At 43.1% G+C, this 26,099-nt stretch overlaps 1 protein-coding gene and 22 non-coding genes across 24 annotated transcripts in view; 8 read left to right on the forward strand and 15 right to left on the reverse strand.

Annotated features, from left to right (window-relative positions):
- Positions 1-26,099, forward strand: part of LOC137491103 (uncharacterized) — a 1,183,352-nt gene that overhangs the window by 483,554 nt on the left and 673,699 nt on the right. The window lies entirely within an intron of this gene.
- On the forward strand, positions 5,731-5,813 carry trnal-cag (transfer RNA leucine (anticodon CAG)). The gene has a single exon. It is a non-coding gene; the product is annotated as a tRNA-Leu (tRNA).
- On the reverse strand, positions 6,884-6,956 carry trnav-cac (transfer RNA valine (anticodon CAC)). Its single transcript has one exon. It is a non-coding gene; the product is annotated as a tRNA-Val (tRNA).
- Positions 7,061-7,133, reverse strand: trnav-uac (transfer RNA valine (anticodon UAC)). The gene has a single exon. It is a non-coding gene; the product is annotated as a tRNA-Val (tRNA).
- On the reverse strand, positions 9,546-9,618 carry trnav-cac (transfer RNA valine (anticodon CAC)). The gene has a single exon. It is a non-coding gene; the product is annotated as a tRNA-Val (tRNA).
- trnav-aac (transfer RNA valine (anticodon AAC)) lies at positions 9,723-9,795 on the reverse strand. The gene has a single exon. It is a non-coding gene; the product is annotated as a tRNA-Val (tRNA).
- trnal-cag (transfer RNA leucine (anticodon CAG)) lies at positions 11,123-11,205 on the forward strand. The gene has a single exon. It is a non-coding gene; the product is annotated as a tRNA-Leu (tRNA).
- trnav-cac (transfer RNA valine (anticodon CAC)) lies at positions 12,283-12,355 on the reverse strand. The gene has a single exon. It is a non-coding gene; the product is annotated as a tRNA-Val (tRNA).
- trnav-aac (transfer RNA valine (anticodon AAC)) lies at positions 12,460-12,532 on the reverse strand. The gene has a single exon. It is a non-coding gene; the product is annotated as a tRNA-Val (tRNA).
- On the forward strand, positions 13,859-13,941 carry trnal-cag (transfer RNA leucine (anticodon CAG)). Its single transcript has one exon. It is a non-coding gene; the product is annotated as a tRNA-Leu (tRNA).
- Positions 15,020-15,092, reverse strand: trnav-cac (transfer RNA valine (anticodon CAC)). Its single transcript has one exon. It is a non-coding gene; the product is annotated as a tRNA-Val (tRNA).
- trnav-aac (transfer RNA valine (anticodon AAC)) lies at positions 15,197-15,269 on the reverse strand. Its single transcript has one exon. It is a non-coding gene; the product is annotated as a tRNA-Val (tRNA).
- Positions 16,597-16,679, forward strand: trnal-cag (transfer RNA leucine (anticodon CAG)). The gene has a single exon. It is a non-coding gene; the product is annotated as a tRNA-Leu (tRNA).
- Positions 17,758-17,830, reverse strand: trnav-cac (transfer RNA valine (anticodon CAC)). Its single transcript has one exon. It is a non-coding gene; the product is annotated as a tRNA-Val (tRNA).
- Positions 17,935-18,007, reverse strand: trnav-aac (transfer RNA valine (anticodon AAC)). The gene has a single exon. It is a non-coding gene; the product is annotated as a tRNA-Val (tRNA).
- trnal-cag (transfer RNA leucine (anticodon CAG)) lies at positions 19,335-19,417 on the forward strand. The gene has a single exon. It is a non-coding gene; the product is annotated as a tRNA-Leu (tRNA).
- On the reverse strand, positions 20,496-20,568 carry trnav-cac (transfer RNA valine (anticodon CAC)). Its single transcript has one exon. It is a non-coding gene; the product is annotated as a tRNA-Val (tRNA).
- trnav-aac (transfer RNA valine (anticodon AAC)) lies at positions 20,673-20,745 on the reverse strand. The gene has a single exon. It is a non-coding gene; the product is annotated as a tRNA-Val (tRNA).
- trnal-cag (transfer RNA leucine (anticodon CAG)) lies at positions 22,073-22,155 on the forward strand. Its single transcript has one exon. It is a non-coding gene; the product is annotated as a tRNA-Leu (tRNA).
- Positions 23,233-23,305, reverse strand: trnav-cac (transfer RNA valine (anticodon CAC)). The gene has a single exon. It is a non-coding gene; the product is annotated as a tRNA-Val (tRNA).
- On the reverse strand, positions 23,410-23,482 carry trnav-aac (transfer RNA valine (anticodon AAC)). Its single transcript has one exon. It is a non-coding gene; the product is annotated as a tRNA-Val (tRNA).
- On the forward strand, positions 24,809-24,891 carry trnal-cag (transfer RNA leucine (anticodon CAG)). The gene has a single exon. It is a non-coding gene; the product is annotated as a tRNA-Leu (tRNA).
- trnav-cac (transfer RNA valine (anticodon CAC)) lies at positions 25,970-26,042 on the reverse strand. The gene has a single exon. It is a non-coding gene; the product is annotated as a tRNA-Val (tRNA).

Consider the following 26,099-nt stretch of genomic DNA (forward strand, 5'->3'; position numbering starts at 1 on the left):
TAACATCCTCTTTGGGCATTTTCCACTTTAAACCACTTAAAACATTATACACTTCATCATTAAACACGTCATAAAAGCTTGGTAACATGTCTTCTCCTTTAAAATACCAGTACAGTCTTTCTATGTATCTTTCCATTTTTCGTTTTAGTACATTCCACACATTTAAAACAACTTTTGCCTGCTTTGCTACATTTCTTCTTTCCCACACACATTTTTTAATCATCATTATGAGAAGATTTACAAACTTTTTGTTTTTGTTTTCCATATTCCATCCGAACATCACAAGAGTATTCCATTCCAATTGTTCTTCATCCCAATCTTTCAATAAATCTTTTAGCATTTTTTGGCATTTCATGTAAAAACATTCTAATTCTTTACAGTATAAAAACAGGTGTAAAATTCCTTCATCTTCTTGAAAACATACCTTACATGTTGCATTTGGTTCTCTCTGTATCTTTGTTAAAATGCACTCAGTAAAAATTGCCTTGTGTCTTATAAAATATTCAAAACATTCCAATCTTGTTTCTATTATTTTCCCTCTCATGTTTTTCCATATATTTTCCTTTTTCACACTATTCAATCTTTGTACCCAAAAGTTATTTGCTATAGGTTCTTGAAATACACTATCTCTAAAATACACATAAAAGTCTTTCAGTAAACAATCTTTAAAATCACAAAGCTTTCCTTTTAAATTGACATGTATGATTTTTTCATTCCCACATTCTTCCATATTTTCTATTCTTGTAATCCATTCTTTTGGTATGGCACCTTTGACCGTTTCAAGTTTATTTTCTATTTCCTTTACACTGTATTCCTCTTTAGCTTCTTCCATTAAGTCTACTATATATTGCTTAGTTAAAAATCCCTTTTTGAATTCATAAAGAACATCCCTTATTCTTAAAATCCCGACATCCATCCATTTTTTAAAAAATAGTTCCTTCCCTTCTTTTAAAATACTTTTATTTAAAAACAAAGGTTGGTTTAACAAGTTTTCTCTTCCCTTTACTTGGTAAAATACTCCATCTAAAAATTTCCCCCATGCACTTAAAATTTCTTGATAAAACCCTGGTAACTTTTCCGTCATCCAGTTTTTAGTTTTTAACCAAAGAATGTCTTCTCCTAAGTTAAAATTGCCAACTTTGTTTAAAAAATATTTCATAACCTTTTTCCATTCTGTTGAGTTCTCCTCTTGTAAAAGCTTTTTAACTATTTTGACTCTAAGACAATTCTTCCTTTGTTTAATATCCATCAATCCTATCCCTCCTTCTTCTGTTGCTCCTATTATTGTATTGTACGCAACTCTTGGGGGTTTCCCCTCCCATAAAAAATCTTGAACACACTTTTTCAATCTCTCTTCTATCCAACATGGCATTTCTGTTACATATAATTTATACCATAGCTTTGATGTCATTAAAACATTTAATATTAAGGCTTTCCCCTTTAAACAAAGTTCTCTCATCCTCCAAAAATTTAATCTTGATTCTATTCCTCTTATTAGATCATCCCACATATTTTCTGTTGCTTTTCTTTCATTTTTACCAATTAAAATTCCTAAAATTTTCAGTTCTTCTACTTCTCTAAATTGAAAACAATCTGTTAAAATATCTGCTTTACCAAACCTCATATATTGTGTTTTATTTTCATTTATTTTACTTCCTGTTCCCTTACAAAACTCCTGTACTCTTTTCATGGCTTCTTTTACACTCTTTTTTTCCTTCACTATTATTGTTGTATCATCAGCATACTGGTATATTTTTCCTTCATCCTCCTCTTCTTCTATTTTTATTCCTTTAATTTTAGTTTCTTGTTTTATTGCTAACCCTAAAGGTTCTGCGACTAGGGAATATAATAGCGCTGAAATAGGACATCCTTGTCTAATCGATCTTGTAATTTTAAAACAATCTGTTAAAAAACCATTACATTTTACTTTTGTTAAAGCCCCTTTATATAAAATTTTAATCCAATTAATAAAATTCTCTCCAAATCCAAATGTTTTGAGTACATCAAATAAGTAAGTATGTTCGACTCTGTCAAAAGCCTTTTCAAAATCTACACTAATTAAAAAACCATTCATCTTCTTTTCTTGTATATAGTCTATTGTGCTTTTAATGCTCATTGTTACATCTGCAATATCTCTCCCTTTTATTGCATATGCTTGGTTTGATTTAATTAATTTAGGCATTACTTCCTTTAATCTATTCGCTAAAACTTTTGCTAAAATCTTTAAATCTGTATTTAACATTGTTATTGGTCTATAATTTTGTAATTCAGTTTTTGCTCCTTTTCTTTTATACATTAACTTCATTAATCCCATCCCCATTCTTTCATTCATCTCTTTACATTTAAAAATTTCTTTAAAAACTTCTTTAAGTATTCCTTTTAAAATATCTTTAAAAACAATATAAAATTCATTTCCTATTCCATCTATACCTGGACTTTTCTTTTTATTTCGTTGATTTATTGCACTTTCAATCTCTTCTTCATCTATATCTCTGTCACATTCTTTGTTGTCATCTTTTTCTAATTTTACTTTTATATAATTTAGAATCTTCCTTTCTTTTTCTTCATCAATACCTTTTGCTTCAAAAAGATCTTCATAAAAATGTTTGATTTCTTCTAGTATTTCTATGTTTCCTTTCGCAATTTTTCCATTTCTCCCTTTAATTTCCTTTAGTATTCCTGCTTTACCTCTTTGCTTCTCTAAATCAAAAAAGAATTTCGTGCATTTTTCCCCTTCTACTGTGTATTTAGATCTGCTCCTCAACATTGCCCCCTTATATTTGTCTTCTTCTAAATCTCTTAATTTTTGCTCTATTTCTTTGATTTTTTCAATATCTTTATTTTCTTTGTTTAATTCTTTTTCTAAGGATTTTTTAACTTCATTTTCTGTATTCTTTTTACATCTTTGTAGTACTGCGCAATATTTGATTGTGTATTTTCTTATTTGGTATTTTGTGTTTTCCCACCATATCCTTTTATCTTCATCATACATTCTATTTTCTTTTTCTTTCTCTATTATTTCTTTGACTTTTTGAACATAATCTTCATTTTTTAAAATGGTTGTGTTTAAAATCCAAGTTCCTGGTCCTTTTTGTATGTTATCTACATTCACTTTAAAATGCAAGAGCTTATGATCACTAAAACTGTTCTCTTCATACTGTACGTTTTCTATAAAATTCTCAATATTCCTAGTACATAATATAAAATCTATTCTTGTTTGACATATAAAATCTCCAACTATTTGTCTCCTTGAAAACTCTCTTTTTTCTTTGTTATTTTCCCTCCATATGTCTATTAAATTATTTTCTTTTATTAGCTCCTTTAGTTCTTTCCTTGCTGTGTCAGATTTAAAAACCATTCCATCTGCCATGTCTTGTTTATTAAAAACTGTATTAAAATCTCCTACCATTATTATTTTTTTATATCTCTCAATTACCTTATTTAAAATCTTAAAAAACTCTTTTTTATCTTTCTCTTCCGTTGGTGCATGTATATTGGCTATAATCATTTCTTGTCCTTCATAGTTTACTTCTATCACTAAACACTTTCCATTGTTGTCTTTATACACGATTTGTTTAATATTTAAAACATCTTTTTTTATTAAAAATGCCACCCCTCTTCCAGATTTGCCATCACCATTGTTATATAAGATATCCCCCTCCCACTTCTTTTTAAAATCTTCCATTACATAATCTTTCCAGTTTGTTTCTTGTAATACTATCATGTCCTTATTTTTACATTTTTCTCTTATTTTCTCAAATTTCCCTTTTTCCATCATACCTCTTGAATTAAAAGATACACATTTTAAATCCATTAAAAGAAATAAAAATAAAATTAAAAACCTAAAAATCATTATTACTCATCATCTCCCTTAATTTCCTTTAACACTTCATATCTGTTCATGTTTTTCATTCTTGTAGTCAATTTTCTCTTTGTACTTTCTAGATTAGGTTTAATCTTTAATGTCCTTCTTCGAATTGTTCTTCTCTCCTCTCTGTCCATTTTAATTTCTTTTTCTCTTCCAATTTCATTACTTTTTTCTTCATTTCTTTGTCCAGTCTTCACCTCATTGTCTCCACACATCTGAGAATTGTCCATTGTTTCCATTTCTATGTTTTCATTATCCTCTTCTTCTCTTTTTTCCTTTTCTTTGAAAAGCGTTTGCCTCTCCCTTTCTTCCAATATCAGTCTTTCATTTGCTTCATTTTGCATTTTTCCTCTCTCTTCTTCATGTCTTTCTTCACAAAAAATGTCATCTTCATTATTCATCTTATGCATTTTCTTATCCTCTTGAATTTCTTTTCCATTTTGTATCTCTTTCGGTAAGTCTTTTGGTTGTAAAACTCCTGCTTGTTCTTCTCCTTCATTTTGTTCTACATTGTTTACTTTATGCACTTGCCTGCTTATCTGGTTTCTCTCTTCTCCTTCCTCTGCCTCCATCCAACATGCACATTTTGCTAAAATTTGGAGGCATTCCGGGCATTTAATTGCATCACAGTTTCTTGCAAAATGTCCTCTTTCTTCGCACTTAAAGCACCTAAAGTCTGGGCAGTCTTTCATCACATGCTCCGGGCTCATACACAGCCTACAAGTCTTAACTTGGTGGCTGTGCATCACCCGGAAATATTGTGGTCCTTCTACCGTTTCAAACTTCGTGCTATATGGAAGCGAAGCCACCTCCTTGGGAAACCGTGTCTTTATGAACCTTGTCCTGTCCTCAATCTCAGTGCCCGGATATGTCCTCCTTTTAATTTTTGATAAGGGGCTAACACCCCATCCATCCAATTTTTCTAATATTAAACTATCCTCCAGATAAACAGGCAAGTGCATAAAGAAGACAACGTAGTCTCTGTTTTGTAACATTTTAACATCACAGTTCTCTTCATTTATTGTTAGTCCATCAATCAGTTTGTCACAAGTTTCTTCCTCTTCTAAAGTTATTTCATATTCTTTGTCCTTTCTCGACCTTATTGCCAAAATTCTCCCATGTCCACATTTTTCTGTTAACGCCTTAATAATGTCTGAAACTCTCACCTCTTTTACTTTGTCCACGTTTAGTATTACAGTTGCTTCCTTCAAGTACTTCTTTCCTCTCCTTTCATGTTGTCTTTCCTGTTGTTGATTTTCTTGTCATTCCATGTTAGCCATGTTTGTTTCTCCTCCTCGTGCTGTGTTGTTTCCCATCTGTTTTCCCTCTCGTACTCCCGTGTCGTCTCCTCTTTGCTTTTCACCATCCATCTCTGTGTTATTTTCTCCTCTTGTTTTGCCCGAAAGTCCAGTGAATTTGTCCTTTGTGCTTTCCATTGTCCCAAAAAAATCCAAGCAAAAAAGGTGAATAACCACCTTCCAGCTAGCACATGTGCTGCTGTCAGGTGGTTTAAACTCCAAAAATAAAAAATAATAACTCCTTAAACTATATTAAACACCCAAAAAAATAAAAAATAAAACAACAAAAGAAAGGGAGAGCCTTTCTCTCCCGTCTGCAGCCTTTCACTTCCTGTTTTCACACTAACTCCCTGTAGCGCACTCAAGGTGGTGTAGCCGTAAGCAATGACAGCTGTCAAGTGTTGGCTATTGAAACTAGGCGCAGCCCCAGGAGGCGAGCACAGCTTAGCTGCCTGCTGCGCCAATGAGCTGGACAGCCGGAGCTGGGCAAGCTGTGAAACGCCAGATTCCATGTCACGGTACTGCGGTGTGGCTCCCAGGAGACAGCTCCTGCCAAGTTCGCATGTCAGGATGGCCGAGCAGTCTAAGGCGCTGCGTTCAGGTTGCAGTCTCCCCTGGAGGCGTGGGTTCGAATCCCACTTTTGACAAACTGAACCTGTGGCAGTGCGTTCAGGCTGAAGTCTTTAACTCTCTGCCCCCATGTCCGAATGATACAGTAACACTGACAAGGTGCCGTATCACGCGGGCTTTAATGCAAGTGCACCGAAAGGGGATAAAAAGAATTGTTCTGGGATGGCGTTGGTTTGCAGATGCATTTTTTCGTCAAATCCTCGTACAACGTCAAATCATGACATTTGACAGATCCACGCCCTAGTATCGTGGATCATCCAGGGAGCAGAGAACCGATTGAGAATGTGCGTAAAAGCAAATCTGAATGTTTCCGCCCAGTTTCTAACAGGAGACCCTCCGCTTGTAAAGCCATCGTGATAACCACAGGAGCCTCCGGTTAGGGTGAGAGCACTGTCTTGTGGTGCCATCGCAGAGAGACTGAAAGTCACTTTCCACAATGTTTTCATTCAATGTTCTACGCTGGTGGAATCACCTTCCCATTCCCACTCGGATTAGGGATACACTGGTATCCTTCAAACGACAGCTAACACCCATCTTTTCAGAGCACACCCGAACCCAAGGGGAATATCCCTCTCCCTAAAGAAAACGAAACTCCTACTCCAGCACTAAATTCTCTGAGCACAAACAAATTACTTGGGATAAATAGCCCTTTTTCGTATGCATTGCCTCGTCTTGTTGAATACCTCCACTATTGTATGTCGCTTTGGACAAAAGTGTCCGCTAATTGTATGCTTCCGCCCAGTTTCGAACAGGAGACCTTTAGTGTGTAATGCAAACATGATAAACACTACACTACGAAAACCAATAGGCTAGTGCTGCTTCAAGTATTTATAGTCTTTTTTTTTATAGGGCTGTCTTGTACGGTCTGCACCGTGGAGGGCCAGCAAACGCACTGGCCACCTGCTCATGCACAACACAAAGCTAAAAGAAATCAGATTCTACGCAAGTTTGCGACACCGCGAGGGGAGGTAAACACTGAGATGAATTCAAACTTCTAGCCTCACACCGCTCTGCAGAAAGAATGTTTTTAGTGAACGTCAGTACTCAACAGAAGCATGATTTGACAATTGTCATAAAAGCCAGAGGTTGTTTCCGCCCAGTTTCGAACTGGGGACCTTTCGCGTGTGAGGCGAACGTGATAACCACTACACTACGGAAACCTTCAGGCAGAACAAGCAGATAACCCATTTTGATTGGGTGCCTGTTGACGATCATTGCTGGGGGCGCAGTGGATGCTATTATTTTCTCGCCAAAAGAAGAGCACTGTTTCTGCTCAGTTTCGAACCGAGGACCTTTCGCGTGTAAGGCGAACAAGATGACCACTACACTACAGAAACCCCACAAACGCTTTCGCCAGCGAAGTTAGGCCTGCAAGGATAAAACAAGGTGTACGCGTTTGTCAATCAAGAGGACAAAGCCAACTCAGCGTGACAAGCTCCCTGCAGGTATTAGGGCCAATTTACAATCCGGGCCCAACACAGCTGTACAGGTCTTTGCGAAATGTCCCCTTTCGTCACATTTGAAGCACCTGAATTCTGGGCATTCCTTCATCACATTTTCTGAGCTCATGCATAGTCGACAGGTTTTTACCTGATTGGTGTGCATGACTCTAAAGTGCTGTGGCCCTTCCGCCGTCTCGATTTTGGTGCTGTATGGTAAGGAGACCATCTCTTCTGGAAATCTGTTTTTTACAAACCTTGTTCCATCTTCTATGTTTGTGCCAGGATACAATCTTCTTTTAATTTTAGATATGGGGAAAACTCCCCATCCCTCTAGCTTGCTTAAAATTTCTTCATCAGCTAGGTAAACAGGCAGATTCTTGAACGAAACAACATAGTCTCTGTTTTGTAACCTCCGTACTTCAGATTTCACTCCTTGAATTGTCAATCCATTGTCTATTAAAATTTTGGTGTCATCTTCAGTCTCCACTGTTACTTCCTCCTCCCTTGTTTGTTTGGGTCTCAACGCCAGAATTCTTCCTTCTCCATTCAGCTCCGTGACTGATTTGATTATATCAAATCTTCTTGCATCTTTTACATTTTCTACTTCTACAGTTACTGTTGCTTCCTTTGTGCATACTCTTCTTTGTATCTCTTGCTTATCCTTACCTTTTTCACCTCTTCGTTGGCCGGGCTCTTCATTTAATTTATCTCTTTGTCTGTTGTCAAGTCCATTTTCTTTATCTCTTCGTCTATTATCCAGCCTATTTTCTTTATCCTTTCATGCAAGTCCCTCCATTTCCATGTCGTTGCCGGGGAATCTGTCCATGATTAAAAATAAAACACTACATAACCACCCTTCAGTCAGCAAAATGCTGCTGTTAGGTGGTTTTTAAAGACAAAAACAAAACAAACAAACAAAAACACTCAAGGTCAATAAACAAAAAGGTAGACAAACAAAATGGGGAGAGCCTTTCTCTCCTTACTGCTGCCAACTCACTTAGGGCCTGTTTGCTCTATAGCGCCCTCAGGGTGGTGTGGCCGTAAGCATTGACAGCTGTCAAGTGTTGGCTATTGAAACTAGGCGCAGCCCCAGGAGGCGAGCACAGCTTAGCTGCCTGCTGCGCCAATGAGCTGGACAGCCGGAGCTGGGCAAGCTGTGAAACGCCAGATTCCATGTCACGGTACTGCGGTGTGGCTGCCAGGAGACAGGTCCTGCCAAGTTCGCATGTCAGGATGGCCGAGCGGTCTAAGGCGCTGCGTTCAGGATTAAGTCTTTAACTCTCTGCCTCCATGTCCGAATGATACAGTAACACTGACAAGGCGCCGCATCACGCGGGCTTTAATGCAAGTGCACCGAAAGGGGATAAAAAGAATTGTTCTGGGATGGCGTTGGTTTGCAGAGGCATTTTTTCGTCAAATCCTCGTACAACGTCAAATCATGACATTTGACAGATCCACGCCCTAGTATCGTGGATCATCCAGGGAGCAGAGAGCCGATTGAGAATGTGCGTAAAAGCAAATCTGAATGTTTCCGCCCAGTTGCTAACAGGAGACCCTCCGCTTGTAAAGCCATCGTGATAACCACAGGAGCCTCCGGTTAGGGTGAGAGCACTGTCTTGTGGTGCCAGCGCAGAGAGACGGAAAGTCACTTTCCACAATGTTTTCATTCAATGTTCTACGCTGGTGGAATCACCTTCCCATTCCCAGTCGGATTACGGATACACTGGTGTCCTTCAAACGACAGCTAACACCCATCTCTTCAGAGTACACCCGAACCCCGGTGAATTTCCCTCTCTCTAAAGAAAACGAAACTCCTACTCCAGCACTAAATTCTCTGAGCACAAACAAATTACTTGGAATAAATAGCCCTTTTTCGTATGCATTGCCTCGTCTTGTTGAATACCTCCACTATTGTATGTCGCTTTGGACAAAAGTGTCCGCTAATTGTATGCTTCCGCCCAGTTTCGAACAGGAGACCTTTAGCGTGTAATGCAAACATGATAAACACTACACTACGGAAACCAATAGGCCAGTGCTGCTTCAAGTATTTATAGTCTTTTTTTTTATAGAGCTGTCTTGTACGGTCTGCACCGTGAAGGGCCAGCAAACGCACTGGCCACCTGCTCATGCACAACACAAAGCTAAAAGAAATCAGATTCTACGCAAGTTTGCGACACCGCGAGGGGCGGTAAACACTGAGCTGAATTCAAACTTCTAGCCTCACACCGCTCTGCAGAAAGAATGTTTTCAGTGAACGTCAGTACTCAACAGAAGCCTGATTTGACAATTGTCATAAAAGCCAGAGGTTGTTTCCGCCCAGTTTCGAACTGGGGACCTTTCGCGTGTGAGGCGAACGTGATAACCACTACACTACGGAAACCTTCAGGCAAATCGAGCTAATAACCCTTTTTGATTGGGTGCCTGTCGACGATCATTGCTGGTGCGGCAGTGGATGCTATTATTTTCTCGCCAAAAGAAGAGCACTGTTTCTGCTCGGTTTCGAACCGAGGACCTTTCGCGTGTTAGGCGAACGTGATGACCACTACACTACAGAAACCCCACAAGTGCTTTCACCAGCGAAGTTAGGCCTGCAAGGATAAAACAAGGCGTACGCGTTGGTCAATCGAGCGGACAAAGCCAACTCAGCGTGACAAGCTCCCTGCAGGTATTAGGGCCAATTTACAATCCGGGCCCGACACAGCTGTACAGGTCCTTGCGAAATGTCCCTTTTCGTCTCATTTGAAGCAGCTGAATTCTGGGCGTTCCTTCATCACATTTTATGAGCTCATGCATAGTCGACTGGTTTTGACCTGATTGGTGTGCATGACTCTAAAGTGCTGTGGCGCTTCCGCCGTCTCGATTTTGGTACTGTATGGTAAGGAGACCATCTCTTCCGGAAATCTGTTTTTTACAAACCTTGTTCCATCTTCTATGTTTGTGCCAGGATACAATCTTCTTTTAATTTTAGATATGGGGAAAACTGCCCTATCTCTCTAGCTTGCTTAAAATTTCTTCATTTGCTAGGTAAACAGGCAGATGCTTGAACGAAACAACATAGTCTCTGTTTTGTAACCTCCGTACTTCAGATTTCACTCCTTTAATTGTCAATCCATTGTCTATTAAAATTTCGGTGTCATCTTCAGTCTCCATTGTTACTTCATACTCCCTTGGTTTGTTTGGGTCTCACCGCCAGCATTCTTCCTTCTCCAATCAGCTCCGTGACTGCTTTGGTTATATCGAATCTTCTTGCATCTTTTACATTTTCTACTTCTACAGTTACTGTTGCTTCCTTTGTGCATACTCTTCTTTGTACCTCTTGCTTATCCTTACCTTTCTCACCTCTTCGTTGGCCGGGCTCTTCATTTTATTTATCTCTTTGTCTGTTGTCAAGTCCATTTTCTTTACCTCTTCGTCTATTATCCAGCCCATTTTCTTTATCCTTTCTTGCAAGTCCCTTCATTTCCATGTCGTTGCCGGGGAATCTGTCCTTGATTAAAAATAAAACACACTACATAACCACCCTTCAGTCAGCAAAATGCTGCTGTTAGGTGGTTTTTAAAGACAAAAAGAAAACAAACAAACAAAAACACTCAAGGTCAATAAACAAAAAGGTAGACAAACAAAATGGGGAGAGCCTTTCTCTCCTTACTGCTGCCAACTCACTTCCTGTTTGCTCTATAGCCCCCTCAGGGTGGTGTGGCCGTAAGCAATGACAGCTGTCAAGTGTTGGCTATTGAAACTAGGCGCAGCCCCAGGAGGCGAGCACAGATTAGCTGCCTGCAGCGCCAATGAGTGAGAACAGACGGAGCTGGGCAAGCTGTGAAGCACCAGATTCCATGTACTGCGGTGTGGCTCCCAGGAGACAGCTCCTGCCAAGCTTGCATGTCAGGATGGCCGAGCGGTCTAAGGCGCTGCGTTCAGGTCGCAGTCTCCCCTGGAGGCGTGGGTTCGAATCCCACTTCTGACAAACCGAGCCTGCGGCAGTGCGCTCAGGCTGAATTCTTTAACTCTCTGCCCCCATGTCCGAATGATACAGTAACACTGACAAAGTGCCGCATCACGCGGGCTTTTATGCAAGTGCACTGAAAGGGGATCAAAAGAATTGTCCTGGGATAGTGTTGCTTTTTAAGGTTTGCAGGGCATTTTTTTCGTCAAATCCTCGTACAACGTCAAGTCATGACATTTGACAGATCCATGCCCTTGTATCGTGGATCATCCAGTGAGCAGAGAGCCAATTGAGAATGTGCGTAAAAGCAAATCTGAATGTTTCCGCCCAGTTGCTAACAGGAGACCCTCCGCTTGTAAAGCCATCGTGATAACCACAGGAGCCTCCGGTTAGGGTGAGAGCACTGTCTTGTGGTGCCAGCGCAGAGAGACGGAAAGTCACTTTCCACAATGTTTTCATTCAATGTTCTACGCTGGTGGAATCACTTTCCCATTCCCAGTCGGATTACGGATACACTGGTGTCCTTCAAACGACAGCTAACACCCATCTCTTCAGAGTACACCCGAACCCCGGTGAATATCCCTCTCTCTAAAGAAAACGAAACTCCTACTCCAGCACTAAATTCTCTGAGCACAAACAAATTACTTGGAATAAATAGCCCTTTTTCGTATGCATTGCCTTGTCTTGTTGAATACCTCCACTATTGTATGTCGCTTTGGACAAAAGTGTCCGCTAATTGTATGCTTCCGCCCAGTTTCGAACAGGAGACCTTTAGCGTGTAATGCAAACATGATAAACACTACACTACGGAAACCAATAGGCCAGTGCTGCTTCAAGTATTTATAGTCTTTTTTTTATAGAGCTGTCTTGTACGGTCTGCACCGTGAAGGGCCAGCAAACGCACTGGCCACCTGCTCATGCACAACACAAAGCTAAAAGAAATCAGATTCTACGCAAGTTTGCGACACCGCGAGGGGCGGTAAACACTGAGCTGAATTCAAACTTCTAGCCTCACACCGCTCTGCAAAAAGAATGTTTTCAGTGAACGTCAGTACTCAACAGAAGCCTGATTTGACAATTGTCATAAAAGCCAGAGGTTGTTTCCGCCCAGTTTCGAAATGGGGACCTTTCGCATGTGAGGCGAATGTGATAACCACTACACTACGGAAACCTTCAGGCAAATTGAGCTGATAACCCTTTTTGATTGGGTGCCTGTCGACGATCATTGCTGGTGCGGCAGTGGATGCTATTATTTTCTCGCCAAAAGAAGAGCACTGTTTCTGCTCGGTTTCGAACCGAGGACCTTTCGCGTGTTAGGCGAACGTGATGACCACTACACTACAGAAACCCCACAAGTGCTTTCACCAGCGAAGTTAGGCCTGCAAGGATAAAACAAGGCGTACGCGTTGGTCAATCGAGCGGACAAAGCCAACTCAGCGTGACAAGCTCCCTGCAGGTATTAGGGCCAATTTACAATCCGGGCCCGACACAGCTGTACAGGTCCTTGCGAAATGTCCCCTTTCGTCACATTTGAAGCACCTGAATTCTGGGCGTTCCTTCATCACATTTTCTGAGCTCATGCATAGTCGACAGGTTTTGACCTGATTGGTGTGCATGACTCTAAAGTGCTGTGGCGCTTCCGCCGTCTCGATTTTGGTACTGTATGGTAAGGAGACCATCTCTTCCGGAAATCTGTTTTTTACAAACCTTGTTCCATCTTCTATGTTTGTGCCAGGATACAATCTTCTTTTAATTTTAGATATGGGGAAAACTGCCCTATCTCTCTAGCTTGCTTAAAATTTCTTCATTTGCTAGGTAAACAGGCAGATGCTTGAACGAAACAACATAGTCTCTGTTTTGTAACCTCCGTACTTCAGATTTCACTCCTTTAATTGTCAATCCATTGTCTATTAAAATTTCGGTGTCATCTTCAGTCTCCATTGTTACTTTATACTCCCTTGGTTTGTTTGGGTCTCACCGCCAGCATTCTTCCTTCTCCAATCAGCTCCGTGACTGCTTTGGTTATATCGAATCTTCTTGCATCTTTTACATTTTCTACTTCTACAGTTACTGTTGCTTCCTTTGTGCATACTCTTCTTTGTACCTCTTGCTTATCCTTACCTTTCTCACCTCTTCGTTGGCCGGGCTCTTCATTTTATTTATCTCTTTGTCTGTTGTCAAGTCCATTTTCTTTACCTCTTCGTCTATTATCCAGCCCATTTTCTTTTCCTTTCTTGCAAGTCCCTTCATTTCCATGTCGTTGCCGGGGAATCTGTCCATGATTAAAAATAAAACACACTACATAACCACCCTTCAGTCAGCAAAATGCTGCTGTTAGGTGGTTTTTAAAGACAAAAAGAAAACAAACAAACAAAAACACTCAAGGTCAATAAACAAAAAGGTAGACAAACAAAATGGGGAGAGCCTTTCTCTCCTTACTGCTGCCAACTCACTTCCTGTTTGCTCTATAGCCCCCTCAGGGTGGTGTGGCCGTAAGCAATGACAGCTGTCAAGTGTTGGCTATTGAAACTAGGCGCAGCCCCAGGAGGCGAGCACAGATTAGCTGCCTGCAGCGCCAATGAGTGAGAACAGACGGAGCTGGGCAAGCTGTGAAGCACCAGATTCCATGTACTGCGGTGTGGCTCCCAGGAGACAGCTCCTGCCAAGCTTGCATGTCAGGATGGCCGAGCGGTCTAAGGCGCTGCGTTCAGGTCGCAGTCTCCCCTGGAGGCGTGGGTTCGAATCCCACTTCTGACAAACCGAGCCTGCGGCAGTGCGCTCAGGCTGAATTCTTTAACTCTCTGCCCCCATGTCCGAATGATACAGTAACACTGACAAAGTGCCGCATCACGCGGGCTTTTATGCAAGTGCACTGAAAGGGGATCAAAAGAATTGTCCTGGGATAGTGTTGCTTTTTAAGGTTTGCAGGGCATTTTTTTCGTCAAATCCTCGTACAACGTCAAGTCATGACATTTGACAGATCCATGCCCTTGTATCGTGGATCATCCAGTGAGCAGAGAGCCAATTGAGAATGTGCGTAAAAGCAAATCTGAATGTTTCCGCCCAGTTGCTAACAGGAGACCCTCCGCTTGTAAAGCCATCGTGATAACCACAGGAGCCTCCGGTTAGGGTGAGAGCACTGTCTTGTGGTGCCAGCGCAGAGAGACGGAAAGTCACTTTCCACAATGTTTTCATTCAATGTTCTACGCTGGTGGAATCACCTTCCCATTCCCAGTCGGATTACGGATACACTGGTGTCCTTCAAACGACAGCTAACACCCATCTCTTCAGAGTACACCCGAACCCCGGTGAATATCCCTCTCTCTAAAGAAAACGAAACTCCTACTCCAGCACTAAATTCTCTGAGCACAAACAAATTACTTGGAATAAATAGCCCTTTTTCGTATGCGTTGCCTCGTCTTGTTGAATACCTCCACTATTGTATGTCGCTTTGGACAAAAGTGTCCGCTAATTGTATGCTTCCGCCCAGTTTCGAACAGGAGACCTTTAGCGTGTAATGCAAACATGATAAACACTACACTACGGAAACCAATAGGCCAGTGCTGCTTCAAGTATTTATAGTCTTTTTTTTTATAGAGCTGTCTTGTACGGTCTGCACCGTGAAGGGCCAGCAAACGCACTGGCCACCTGCTCATGCACAACACAAAGCTAAAAGAAATCAGATTCTACGCAAGTTTGCGACACCGCGAGGGGCGGTAAACACTGAGCTGAATTCAAACTTCTAGCCTCACACCGCTCTGCAGAAAGAATGTTTTCAGTGAACGTCAGTACTCAACAGAAGCCTGATTTGACAATTGTCATAAAAGCCAGAGGTTGTTTCCGCCCAGTTTCGAACTGGGGACCTTTCGCGTGTGAGGCGAACGTGATAACCACTACACTACGGAAACCTTCAGGCAAATCGAGCTGATAACCCTTTTTGAATGGGTGCCTGTCGACGATCATTGCTGGTGCGGCAGTGGATGCTATTATTTTCTCGCCAAAAGAAGAGCACTGTTTCTGCTCGGTTTCGAACCGAGGACCTTTCGCGTGTTAGGCGAACGTGATGACCACTACACTACAGAAACCCCACAAGTGCTTTCACCAGCGAAGTTAGGCCTGCAAGGATAAAACAAGGCGTACGCGTTGGTCAATCGAGCGGACAAAGCCAACTCAGCGTGACAAGCTCCCTGCAGGTATTAGGGCCAATTTACAATCCGGGCCCGACACAGCTGTACAGGTCCTTGCGAAATGTCCCCTTTCGTCACATTTGAAGCACCTGAATTCTGGGCGTTCCTTCATCACATTTTCTGAGCTCATGCATAGTCGACAGGTTTTGATCTGATTGGTGTGCATGACTCTAAAGTGCTGTGGCGCTTCCGCCGTCTCGATTTTGGTACTGTATGGTAAGGAGACCATCTCTTCCGGAAATCTGTTTTTTACAAACCTTGTTCCATCTTCTATGTTTGTGCCAGGATACAATCTTCTTTTAATTTTAGATATGGGGAAAACTGCCCTATCTCTCTAGCTTGCTTAAAATTTCTTCATTTGCTAGGTAAACAGGCAGATGCTTGAACGAAACAACATAGTCTCTGTTTTGTAACCTCCGTACTTCAGATTTCACTCCTTTAATTGTCAATCCATTGTCTATTAAAATTTCGGTGTCATCTTCAGTCTCCATTGTTACTTCATACTCCCTTGGTTTGTTTGGGTCTCACCGCCAGCATTCTTCCTTCTCCAATCAGCTCCGTGACTGCTTTGGTTATATCGAATCTTCTTGCATCTTTTACATTTTCTACTTCTACAGTTACTGTTGCTTCCTTTGTGCATACTCTTCTTTGTACCTCTTGCTTATCCTTACCTTTCTCACCTCTTCGTTGGCCGGGCTCTTCATTTTATTTATCTCTTTGTCTGTTGTCAAGTCCATTTTCTTTACCTCTTCGTCTATTATCCAGCCCATTTTCTTTATCCTTTCTTGCAAGTCCCTTCATTTCCATGTCGTTGCCGGGGAATCTGTCCATGATTAAAAATAAAACACACTACATAACCACCCTTCAGTCAGCAAAATGCTGCTGTTAGGTGGTTTTTAAAGACAAAAAGAAAACAAACAAACAAAAACACTCAAGGTCAATAAACAAAAAGGTAGACAAACAAAATGGGGAGAGCCTTTCTCTCCTTACTGCTGCCAACTCACTTCCTGTTTGCTCTATAGCCCCCTCAGGGTGGTGTGGCCGTAAGCAATGACAGCTGTCAAGTGTTGGCTATTGAAACTAGGCACAGCCCCAGGAGGCGAGCACAGATTAGCTGCCTGCAGCGCCAATGAGTGAGAACAGACGGAGCTGGGCAAGCTGTGAAGCACCAGATTCCATGTACTGCGGTGTGGCTCCCAGGAGACAGCTCCTGCCAAGCTTGCATGTCAGGATGGCCGAGCGGTCTAAGGCGCTGCGTTCAGGTCGCAGTCTCCCCTGGAGGCGTGGGTTCGAATCCCACTTCTGACAAACCGAGCCTGCGGCAGTGCGCTCAGGCTGAATTCTTTAACTCTCTGCCCCCATGTCCGAATGATACAGTAACACTGACAAAGTGCCGCATCACGCGGGCTTTTATGCAAGTGCACTGAAAGGGGATCAAAAGAATTGTCCTGGGATAGTGTTGCTTTTTAAGGTTTGCAGGGCATTTTTTTCGTCAAATCCTCGTACAACGTCAAGTCATGACATTTGACAGATCCATGCCCTTGTATCGTGGATCATCCAGTGAGCAGAGAGCCAATTGAGAATGTGCGTAAAAGCAAATCTGAATGTTTCCGCCCAGTTGCTAACAGGAGACCCTCCGCTTGTAAAGCCATCGTGATAACCACAGGAGCCTCCGGTTAGGGTGAGAGCACTGTCTTGTGGTGCCAGCGCAGAGAGACGGAAAGTCACTTTCCACAATGTTTTCATTCAATGTTCTACGCTGGTGGAATCACCTTCCCATTCCCAGTCGGATTACGGATACACTGGTGTCCTTCAAACGACAGCTAACACCCATCTCTTCAGAGTACACCCGAACCCCGGTGAATATCCCTCTCTCTAAAGAAAACGAAACTCCTACTCCAGCACTAAATTCTCTGAGCACAAACAAATTACTTGGAATAAATAGCCCTTTTTCGTATGCATTGCCTCGTCTTGTTGAATACCTCCACTATTGTATGTCGCTTTGGACAAAAGTGTCCGCTAATTGTATGCTTCCGCCCAGTTTCGAACAGGAGACCTTTAGCGTGTAATGCAAACATGATAAACACTACACTACGGAAACCAATAGGCCAGTGCTGCTTCAAGTATTTATAGTCTTTTTTTTTATAGAGCTGTCTTGTACGGTCTGCACCGTGAAGGGCCAGCAAACGCACTGGCCACCTGCTCATGCACAACACAAAGCTAAAAGAAATCAGATTCTACGCAAGTTTGCGACACCGCGAGGGGCGGTAAACACTGAGCTGAATTCAAACTTCTAGCCTCACACCGCTCTGCAGAAAGAATGTTTTCAGTGAACGTCAGTACTCAACAGAAGCCTGATTTGACAATTGTCATAAAAGCCAGAGGTTGTTTCCGCCCAGTTTCGAACTGGGGACCTTTCGCGTGTGAGGCGAACGTGATAACCACTACACTACGGAAACCTTCAGGCAAATCGAGCTGATAACCCTTTTTGATTGGGTGCCTGTCGACGATCATTGCTGGTGCGGCAGTGGATGCTATTATTTTCTCGCCAAAAGAAGAGCACTGTTTCTGCTCGGTTTCGAACCGAGGACCTTTCGCGTGTTAGGCGAACGTGATGACCACTACACTACAGAAACCCCACAAGTGCTTTCACCAGCGAAGTTAGGCCTGCAAGGATAAAACAAGGCGTACGCGTTGGTCAATCGAGCGGACAAAGCCAACTCAGCGTGACAAGCTCCCTGCAGGTATTAGGGCCAATTTACAATCCGGGCCCGACACAGCTGTACAGGTCCTTGCGAAATGTCCCCTTTCGTCACATTTGAAGCACCTGAATTCTGGGCGTTCCTTCATCACATTTTCTGAGCTCATGCATAGTCGACAGGTTTTGACCTGATTGGTGTGCATGACTCTAAAGTGCTGTGGCGCTTCCGCCGTCTCGATTTTGGTACTGTATGGTAAGGAGACCATCTCTTCCGGAAATCTGTTTTTTACAAACCTTGTTCCATCTTCTATGTTTGTGCCAGGATACAATCTTCTTTTAATTTTAGATATGGGGAAAACTGCCCTATCTCTCTAGCTTGCTTAAAATTTCTTCATTTGCTAGGTAAACAGGCAGATGCTTGAACGAAACAACATAGTCTCTGTTTTGTAACCTCCGTACTTCAGATTTCACTCCTTTAATTGTCAATCCATTGTCTATTAAAATTTCGGTGTCATCTTCAGTCTCCATTGTTACTTCATACTCCCTTGGTTTGTTTGGGTCTCACCGCCAGCATTCTTCCTTCTCCAATCAGCTCCGTGACTGCTTTGGTTATATCGAATCTTCTTGCATCTTTTACATTTTCTACTTCTACAGTTACTGTTGCTTCCTTTGTGCATACTCTTCTTTGTACCTCTTGCTTATCCTTACCTTTCTCACCTCTTCGTTGGCCGGGCTCTTCATTTTATTTATCTCTTTGTCTGTTGTCAAGTCCATTTTCTTTACCTCTTCGTCTATTATCCAGCCCATTTTCTTTATCCTTTCTTGCAAGTCCCTTCATTTCCATGTCGTTGCCGGGGAATCTGTCCATGATTAAAAATAAAACACACTACATAACCACCCTTCAGTCAGCAAAATGCTGCTGTTAGGTGGTTTTTAAAGACAAAAAGAAAACAAACAAACAAAAACACTCAAGGTCAATAAACAAAAAGGTAGACAAACAAAATGGGGAGAGCCTTTCTCTCCTTACTGCTGCCAACTCACTTCCTGTTTGCTCTATAGCCCCCTCAGGGTGGTGTGGCCGTAAGCAATGACAGCTGTCAAGTGTTGGCTATTGAAACTAGGCACAGCCCCAGGAGGCGAGCACAGATTAGCTGCCTGCAGCGCCAATGAGTGAGAACAGACGGAGCTGGGCAAGCTGTGAAGCACCAGATTCCATGTACTGCGGTGTGGCTCCCAGGAGACAGCTCCTGCCAAGCTTGCATGTCAGGATGGCCGAGCGGTCTAAGGCGCTGCGTTCAGGTCGCAGTCTCCCCTGGAGGCGTGGGTTCGAATCCCACTTCTGACAAACCGAGCCTGCGGCAGTGCGCTCAGGCTGAATTCTTTAACTCTCTGCCCCCATGTCCGAATGATACAGTAACACTGACAAAGTGCCGCATCACGCGGGCTTTTATGCAAGTGCACTGAAAGGGGATCAAAAGAATTGTCCTGGGATAGTGTTGCTTTTTAAGGTTTGCAGGGCATTTTTTTCGTCAAATCCTCGTACAACGTCAAGTCATGACATTTGACAGATCCATGCCCTTGTATCGTGGATCATCCAGTGAGCAGAGAGCCAATTGAGAATGTGCGTAAAAGCAAATCTGAATGTTTCCGCCCAGTTGCTAACAGGAGACCCTCCGCTTGTAAAGCCATCGTGATAACCACAGGAGCCTCCGGTTAGGGTGAGAGCACTGTCTTGTGGTGCCAGCGCAGAGAGACGGAAAGTCACTTTCCACAATGTTTTCATTCAATGTTCTACGCTGGTGGAATCACCTTCCCATTCCCAGTCGGATTACGGATACACTGGTGTCCTTCAAACGACAGCTAACACCCATCTCTTCAGAGTACACCCGAACCCCGGTGAATATCCCTCTCTCTAAAGAAAACGAAACTCCTACTCCAGCACTAAATTCTCTGAGCACAAACAAATTACTTGGAATAAATAGCCCTTTTTCGTATGCATTGCCTCGTCTTGTTGAATACCTCCACTATTGTATGTCGCTTTGGACAAAAGTGTCCGCTAATTGTATGCTTCCGCCCAGTTTCGAACAGGAGACCTTTAGCGTGTAATGCAAACATGATAAACACTACACTACGGAAACCAATAGGCCAGTGCTGCTTCAAGTATTTATAGTCTTTTTTTTTATAGAGCTGTCTTGTACGGTCTGCACCGTGAAGGGCCAGCAAACGCACTGGCCACCTGCTCATGCACAACACAAAGCTAAAAGAAATCAGATTCTACGCAAGTTTGCGACACCGCGAGGGGCGGTAAACACTGAGCTGAATTCAAACTTCTAGCCTCACACCGCTCTGCAGAAAGAATGTTTTCAGTGAACGTCAGTACTCAACAGAAGCCTGATTTGACAATTGTCATAAAAGCCAGAGGTTGTTTCCGCCCAGTTTCGAACTGGGGACCTTTCGCGTGTGAGGCGAACGTGATAACCACTACACTACGGAAACCTTCAGGCAAATCGAGCTGATAACCCTTTTTGATTGGGTGCCTGTCGACGATCATTGCTGGTGCGGCAGTGGATGCTATTATTTTCTCGCCAAAAGAAGAGCACTGTTTTTGCTCGGTTTCGAACCGAGGACCTTTCGCGTGTTAGGCGAACGTGATGACCACTACACTACAGAAACCCCACAAGTGCTTTCACCAGCGAAGTTAGGCCTGCAAGGATAAAACAAGGCGTACGCGTTGGTCAATCGAGCGGACAAAGCCAACTCAGCGTGACAAGCTCCCTGCAGGTATTAGGGCCAATTTACAATCCGGGCCCGACACAGCTGTACAGGTCCTTGCGAAATGTCCCCTTTCGTCACATTTGAAGCACCTGAATTCTGGGCGTTCCTTCATCACATTTTCTGAGCTCATGCATAGTCGACAGGTTTTGACCTGATTGGTGTGCATGACTCTAAAGTGCTGTGGCGCTTCCGCCGTCTCGATTTTGGTACTGTATGGTAAGGAGACCATCTCTTCCGGAAATCTGTTTTTTACAAACCTTGTTCCATCTTCTATGTTTGTGCCAGGATACAATCTTCTTTTAATTTTAGATATGGGGAAAACTGCCCTATCTCTCTAGCTTGCTTAAAATTTCTTCATTTGCTAGGTAAACAGGCAGATGCTTGAACGAAACAACATAGTCTCTGTTTTGTAACCTCCGTACTTCAGATTTCACTCCTTTAATTGTCAATCCATTGTCTATTAAAATTTCGGTGTCATCTTCAGTCTCCATTGTTACTTCATACTCCCTTGGTTTGTTTGGGTCTCACCGCCAGCATTCTTCCTTCTCCAATCAGCTCCGTGACTGCTTTGGTTATATCGAATCTTCTTGCATCTTTTACATTTTCTACTTCTACAGTTACTGTTGCTTCCTTTGTGCATACTCTTCTTTGTACCTCTTGCTTATCCTTACCTTTCTCACCTCTTCGTTGGCCGGGCTCTTCATTTTATTTATCTCTTTGTCTGTTGTCAAGTCCATTTTCTTTACCTCTTCGTCTATTATCCAGCCCATTTTCTTTATCCTTTCTTGCAAGTCCCTTCATTTCCATGTCGTTGCCGGGGAATCTGTCCATGATTAAAAATAAAACACACTACATAACCACCCTTCAGTCAGCAAAATGCTGCTGTTAGGTGGTTTTTAAAGACAAAAAGAAAACAAACAAACAAAAACACTCAAGGTCAATAAACAAAAAGGTAGACAAACAAAATGGGGAGAGCCTTTCTCTCCTTACTGCTGCCAACTCACTTCCTGTTTGCTCTATAGCCCCCTCAGGGTGGTGTGGCCGTAAGCAATGACAGCTGTCAAGTGTTGGCTATTGAAACTAGGCACAGCCCCAGGAGGCGAGCACAGATTAGCTGCCTGCAGCGCCAATGAGTGAGAACAGACGGAGCTGGGCAAGCTGTGAAGCACCAGATTCCATGTACTGCGGTGTGGCTCCCAGGAGACAGCTCCTGCCAAGCTTGCATGTCAGGATGGCCGAGCGGTCTAAGGCGCTGCGTTCAGGTCGCAGTCTCCCCTGGAGGCGTGGGTTCGAATCCCACTTCTGACAAACCGAGCCTGCGGCAGTGCGCTCAGGCTGAATTCTTTAACTCTCTGCCCCCATGTCCGAATGATACAGTAACACTGACAAAGTGCCGCATCACGCGGGCTTTTATGCAAGTGCACTGAAAGGGGATCAAAAGAATTGTCCTGGGATAGTGTTGCTTTTTAAGGTTTGCAGGGCATTTTTTTCGTCAAATCCTCGTACAACGTCAAGTCATGACATTTGACAGATCCATGCCCTTGTATCGTGGATCATCCAGTGAGCAGAGAGCCAATTGAGAATGTGCGTAAAAGCAAATCTGAATGTTTCCGCCCAGTTGCTAACAGGAGACCCTCCGCTTGTAAAGCCATCGTGATAACCACAGGAGCCTCCGGTTAGGGTGAGAGCACTGTCTTGTGGTGCCAGCGCAGAGAGACGGAAAGTCACTTTCCACAATGTTTTCATTCAATGTTCTACGCTGGTGGAATCACTTTCCCATTCCCAGTCGGATTACGGATACACTGGTGTCCTTCAAACGACAGCTAACACCCATCTCTTCAGAGTACACCCGAACCCCGGTGAATATCCCTCTCTCTAAAGAAAACGAAACTCCTACTCCAGCACTAAATTCTCTGAGCACAAACAAATTACTTGGAATAAATAGCCCTTTTTCGTATGCATTGCCTTGTCTTGTTGAATACCTCCACTATTGTATGTCGCTTTGGACAAAAGTGTCCGCTAATTGTATGCTTCCGCCCAGTTTCGAACAGGAGACCTTTAGCGTGTAATGCAAACATGATAAACACTACACTACGGAAACCAATAGGCCAGTGCTGCTTCAAGTATTTATAGTCTTTTTTTTATAGAGCTGTCTTGTACGGTCTGCACCGTGAAGGGCCAGCAAACGCACTGGCCACCTGCTCATGCACAACACAAAGCTAAAAGAAATCAGATTCTACGCAAGTTTGCGACACCGCGAGGGGCGGTAAACACTGAGCTGAATTCAAACTTCTAGCCTCACACCGCTCTGCAAAAAGAATGTTTTCAGTGAACGTCAGTACTCAACAGAAGCCTGATTTGACAATTGTCATAAAAGCCAGAGGTTGTTTCCGCCCAGTTTCGAACTGGGGACCTTTCGCATGTGAGGCGAATGTGATAACCACTACACTACGGAAACCTTCAGGCAAATTGAGCTGATAACCCTTTTTGATTGAGTGCCTGTCGACGATCATTGCTGGGGCGGCAGTGGATGCTATTATTTTCTCGCCAAAAGAAGAGCACTGTTTCTGCTCGGTTTCGAACCGAGGACCTTTCGCGTGTTAGGCGAACGTGATGACCACTACACTACAGAAACCCCACAAGTGCTTTCACCAGCGAAGTTAGGCCTGCAAGGATAAAACAAGGCGTACGCGTTGGTCAATCGAGCGGAAAAAGCCAACTCAGCGTGACAAGCTCCCTGCAGGTATTAGGGCCAATTTACAATCCGGGCCCGACACAGCTGTACAGGTCCTTGCGAAATGTCCCCTTTCGTCACATTTGAAGCACCTGAATTCTGGGCGTTCCTTCATCACATTTTCTGAGCTCATGCATAGTCGACAGGTTTTGACCTGATTGGTGTGCATGACTCTAAAGTGCTGTGGCGCTTCCGCCGTCTCGATTTTGGTACTGTATGGTAAGGAGACCATCTCTTCCGGAAATCTGTTTTTTACAAACCTTGTTCCATCTTCTATGTTTGTGCCAGGATACAATCTTCTTTTAATTTTAGATATGGGGAAAACTGCCCTATCTCTCTAGCTTGCTTAAAATTTCTTCATTTGCTAGGTAAACAGGCAGATGCTTGAACGAAACAACATAGTCTCTGTTTTGTAACCTCCGTACTTCAGATTTCACTCCTTTAATTGTCAATCCATTGTCTATTAAAATTTCGGTGTCATCTTCAGTCTCCATTGTTACTTTATACTCCCTTGGTTTGTTTGGGTCTCACCGCCAGCATTCTTCCTTCTCCAATCAGCTCCGTGACTGCTTTGGTTATATCGAATCTTCTTGCATCTTTTACATTTTCTACTTCTACAGTTACTGTTGCTTCCTTTGTGCATACTCTTCTTTGTACCTCTTGCTTATCCTTACCTTTCTCACCTCTTCGTTGGCCGGGCTCTTCATTTTATTTATCTCTTTGTCTGTTGTCAAGTCCATTTTCTTTACCTCTTCGTCTATTATCCAGCCCATTTTCTTTTCCTTTCTTGCAAGTCCCTTCATTTCCATGTCGTTGCCGGGGAATCTGTCCATGATTAAAAATAAAACACACTACATAACCACCCTTCAGTCAGCAAAATGCTGCTGTTAGGTGGTTTTTAAAGACAAAAAGAAAACAAACAAACAAAAACACTCAAGGTCAATAAACAAAAAGGTAGACAAACAAAATGGGGAGAGCCTTTCTCTCCTTACTGCTGCCAACTCACTTCCTGTTTGCTCTATAGCCCCCTCAGGGTGGTGTGGCCGTAAGCAATGACAGCTGTCAAGTGTTGGCTATTGAAACTAGGCGCAGCCCCAGGAGGCGAGCACAGATTAGCTGCCTGCAGCGCCAATGAGTGAGAACAGACGGAGCTGGGCAAGCTGTGAAGCACCAGATTCCATGTACTGCGGTGTGGCTCCCAGGAGACAGCTCCTGCCAAGCTTGCATGTCAGGATGGCCGAGCGGTCTAAGGCGCTGCGTTCAGGTCGCAGTCTCCCCTGGAGGCGTGGGTTCGAATCCCACTTCTGACAAACCGAGCCTGCGGCAGTGCGCTCAGGCTGAATTCTTTAACTCTCTGCCCCCATGTCCGAATGATACAGTAACACTGACAAAGTGCCGCATCACGCGGGCTTTTATGCAAGTGCACTGAAAGGGGATCAAAAGAATTGTCCTGGGATAGTGTTGCTTTTTAAGGTTTGCAGGGCATTTTTTTCGTCAAATCCTCGTACAACGTCAAGTCATGACATTTGACAGATCCATGCCCTTGTATCGTGGATCATCCAGTGAGCAGAGAGCCAATTGAGAATGTGCGTAAAAGCAAATCTGAATGTTTCCGCCCAGTTGCTAACAGGAGACCCTCCGCTTGTAAAGCCATCGTGATAACCACAGGAGCCTCCGGTTAGGGTGAGAGCACTGTCTTGTGGTGCCAGCGCAGAGAGACGGAAAGTCACTTTCCACAATGTTTTCATTCAATGTTCTACGCTGGTGGAATCACCTTCCCATTCCCAGTCGGATTACGGATACACTGGTGTCCTTCAAACGACAGCTAACACCCATCTCTTCAGAGTACACCCGAACCCCGGTGAATATCCCTCTCTCTAAAGAAAACGAAACTCCTACTCCAGCACTAAATTCTCTGAGCACAAACAAATTACTTGGAATAAATAGCCCTTTTTCGTATGCGTTGCCTCGTCTTGTTGAATACCTCCACTATTGTATGTCGCTTTGGACAAAAGTGTCCGCTAATTGTATGCTTCCGCCCAGTTTCGAACAGGAGACCTTTAGCGTGTAATGCAAACATGATAAACACTACACTACGGAAACCAATAGGCCAGTGCTGCTTCAAGTATTTATAGTCTTTTTTTTTATAGAGCTGTCTTGTACGGTCTGCACCGTGAAGGGCCAGCAAACGCACTGGCCACCTGCTCATGCACAACACAAAGCTAAAAGAAATCAGATTCTACGCAAGTTTGCGACACCGCGAGGGGCGGTAAACACTGAGCTGAATTCAAACTTCTAGCCTCACACCGCTCTGCAGAAAGAATGTTTTCAGTGAACGTCAGTACTCAACAGAAGCCTGATTTGACAATTGTCATAAAAGCCAGAGGTTGTTTCCGCCCAGTTTCGAACTGGGGACCTTTCGCGTGTGAGGCGAACGTGATAACCACTACACTACGGAAACCTTCAGGCAAATCGAGCTGATAACCCTTTTTGAATGGGTGCCTGTCGACGATCATTG

The sequence above is a fragment of the Danio rerio genome, chromosome 4, assembly GCF_049306965.1.
Source record: "Danio rerio strain Tuebingen ecotype United States chromosome 4, GRCz12tu, whole genome shotgun sequence".
NCBI classification, from domain to species: Eukaryota; Metazoa; Chordata; class Actinopteri; order Cypriniformes; family Danionidae; genus Danio; species Danio rerio.